Raw genomic sequence first — 3,979 nt, 5'->3', positions numbered from 1 at the left:
AGTTGTCTGCCTCTTTGATTATACACATGTGTGGAGTCCCTCTGCTGATTAGGAATGTTTATAATCATTTTGAGTACTTTCTTGACCTACTCATAGTGTCTGGGAGGGTGAGCTGGACTTGAGAGCTGCATATGGTGGAAGTAGCGGTGGACAGGGCGGACTGAGAGAGGGTTGATGATGGTGATGGAGTTGGTGTTCTTTCTGATGGCCTAGAATCAGTCTTTCGTTGATATAACAGTGGGATTCCCTGACTGCTGTGGCCTTGCAACGACACCTCAACATTTGCTGCTGTGCTAACCGGTGGGCTTACAGTGGGGGAAACAATGTAGCGTTGCTGACTACCTTCGTTGTGATCAGTTGCACATGTGGCACTTGAGGTTTGGTGTTGTGTCCACGCTTGCAAGTGCATGCTGGTTAAATGTCTAAGCATGCAACTGGTATTCAAATTTTTCAGATTTTTCCCTCGGCTAAAGGTCTTTGCGCACTTCTTACAGATAACCTTGGCCTGATCATGAGGATTTTGTTAAAAAAAGTGCCACACTGCACTCTTCCTACTTTGGCAGACATTTTGCGGCCTAGCACGCTGTGATCTTTTGACCCTCTGGACAAGCTGTCCAGCAACTCTTTTGATGTTTGGAACCTGTCTTTGGAGTGCTACGGGCCTGCCAGATAACAGCTGTTGCGATGTCGATGTCTGCTGTGGATGCTCCTCATCTGAGCTATTGGAAGCAGCACCCTCTTCCCCCAATGGATGCCAATCTGGGTCAACAACTGGGTCATCCATCACCTCCTCTTCTATGTCATGTGCACCTTCCTCTGTGTCACCGTGTATGGTGGTATAGTGTGCGGGAAGGGGCACCTGAGTCTCATCAGGGTCAGAATCTGGCTCTGTACACTGCGAGGACAATGTAGTGCTCTGAGTGAATGTACCAGCAGAATCATCCATCAGCGGCTGTGCATCAGTGCACTCCATGTCAGATTCATCTTGGCCTGGGTAATTCACCATTTGACTTGATAATCCAGGCATGGTATGTGAAAACAGTTCCATGGAGAAATCAGTAGTATGGCCTGCGTCATCCTTCAATCTTGGTTGGGGTGAAGGACACAAGGAAAGGTGTGGTTCATGAACATGAGCCTCCAATGACGACTCAGTGCTTTTACTTTTTACAACTGAAGAAGAGGAGGCGATAGAGCTGGAGGCTGAGTCAGCAATGTAAGACAAAACTTTTTCCTGATGCTCTGGCTTTAAAAGCGGTTTGCCAACTCCTAGAAAACTAAGCGTTCGAGGCCTTATGTAGCCAGACGATGACGCAGGCTCAACACCTCCTACATTCGGTCCTATTTTGCTCTTGCCACTACCATCAGATCCACCACCAACACCATCATTACCAGCTGCCAACCCCAGCCCAATTCCACGGCCTCTTCCACCAGCCTTCCTCATTTTTGGTAGAAATGTAGACAAAATCCAACAAACTATATAGTAATGTAAAACAAGGTACAAGGTGTCTATAGGACAAAGGAGATTTTGAATTTCTGCAGACACTTGTGGACACTGGACACTTTTGGATTGTGTGAGGCCCAATGAATATCTGAGCGCTATGTGACAGGCTCGATGGCACAGCTGTGACCAAAGTGACTAGAGGATAAGGGAGATTTTGAATCTCTGCACACACTTTTGGACACTGGACACTTTTGGATTGTGTGAGGCCCACTGATATCTGAGCGCTATGTGACAGGCTCGATGGCACAGCTGTGACCAAAGTGACTAGAGGATAAGGGAGATTTTGAATCTCTGTACACACTTTTGGACACTGGACACTTTTGGATTGTGTGAGGCCCACTGATATCTGAGCGCTATGTCACAGGCTCGATGGCACAGCTGTGACCAAAGTGACTAGAGGATAAGGGAGATTTTGAATCTCTGCACACACTTTTGGACACTGGACACTTTTGGATTGTGTGAGGCCCAATGAATATCTGAGCGCTATGTGACAGGCTCGATGGCACAGCTGTGACCAAAGTGACTAGAGGATAAAGGAGATTTTGAATCTCTGCACACACTTTTGGACACTGGACACTTTTGGATTGTGTGAGGCCCACTGATATCTGAGCGCTATGTCATAGGCTCGATGGCACAGCTGTGACCAAAGTGACTAGAGGATAAGGGAGATTTTGAATCTCTGCACACATATTTGGACACTGGACACTTTTGGATTGTGTGAGGCCCACTGATATCTGAGCGCTATGTGACAGGCTCGATGGCACAGCTGTGACCAAAGTGACTAGAGGATAAGGGAGATTTTGAATCTCTGCACACACTTTTGGACACTGGACACTTTTGGATTGTGTGAGGCCCACTAATATCTGAGCGCTATGTGACAGGCTCGATGGCACAGCTGTGACCAAAGTGACTAGAGGATAAGGGAGATTTTGAATCTCTGCACACACTTTTTGACACTGGACACTTTTGGATTGTGTGAGGCCCAATGAATATCTGATTGCTATGTGACAGGCTCGATGGCACAGCTGTGACCAAAGTGACTAGAGGATAAGGGAGATTTTGAATCTCTGCACACTTTTGGACACTGGACACTTTTGGATTGTGTGAGGCCCACTGATATCTGAGCGCTATGTAACAGGCTCGATGGCACAGCTGTGACCAAAGTGACTAGAGGATAAGGGAGATTTTGAATCTCTGCACACACTTTTGGACACTGGACACTTTTGGATTGTGTGAGGCCCAATGAATATCTGAGCGCTATGTGACAGGCTCGATGGCACAGCTGTGACATAAGTGACTAGAGGATAAGGGAGATTTTGAATCTCTGCACACACTTTTGGACACTGGACACTTTTGGATTGTGTGAGGCCCACTGATATCTGAGCGCTATGTCACAGGCTCGATGGCACAGCTGTGACCAAAGTGACTAGAGGATAAGGGATATTTTGAATCTCTGCACACACTTTTGGACACTGGACACTTTTGGATTGTGTGAGGCCCACTGATATCTGAGCGCTATGTCATAGGCTCGATGGCACAGCTGTGACCAAAGTGACTAGAGGATAAGGGAGATTTTGAATCTCTGCACACATATTTGGACACTGGACACTTTTGGATTGTGTGAGGCCCACTGATATCTGAGCGCTATGTGACAGGCTCGATGGCACAGCTGTGACCAAAGTGACTAGAGGATAAGGGAGATTTTGAATCTCTGCACACACTTTTGGACACTGGACACTTTTGGATTGTGTGAGGCCCACTAATATCTGAGCGCTATGTGACAGGCTCGATGGCACAGCTGTGACCAAAGTGACTAGAGGATAAGGGAGATTTTGAATCTCTGCACACACTTTTTGACACTGGACACTTTTGGATTGTGTGAGGCCCAATGAATATCTGATTGCTATGTGACAGGCTCGATGGCACAGCTGTGACCAAAGTGACTAGAGGATAAGGGAGATTTTGAATCTCTGCACACTTTTGGACACTGGACACTTTTGGATTGTGTGAGGCCCACTGATATCTGAGCGCTATGTCACAGGCTCGATGGCACAGCTGTGACCAAAGTGACTAGAGGATAAGGGAGATTTTGAATCTCTGCACACACTTTTGGACACTGGACACTTTTGGATTGTGTGAGGCCCACTGATATCTGAGCGCTATGTCACAGGCTCGATGGCACAGCTGTGACCAAAGTGACTAGAGGATAAGGGAGATTTTGAATCTCTGCACACACTTTTGGACACTGGACACTTTTGGATTGTGTGAGGCCCAATGAATATCTGAGCGCTATGTGACAGGCTCGATGGCACAGCTGTGACCAAAGTGACTAGAGGATAAGGGAGATTTTGAATCTCTGCACACACTTTTTGACACTGGACACTTTTGGATTGTGTGAGGCCCAATGAATATCTGAGCGCTATGTGACAGGCTCGATGGCACAGCTGTGACCAAAGTGACTAGAGGATAAGGGAGATT

Source organism: Dendrobates tinctorius, unplaced genomic scaffold (assembly GCF_039654945.1).
Source record: "Dendrobates tinctorius isolate UK_male_01 unplaced genomic scaffold, ASM3965494v1 ptg000837l, whole genome shotgun sequence".
Taxonomy (NCBI): Eukaryota; Metazoa; Chordata; class Amphibia; order Anura; family Dendrobatidae; genus Dendrobates; species Dendrobates tinctorius.
Note: the sequence above shows the minus strand (reverse complement) of the source record.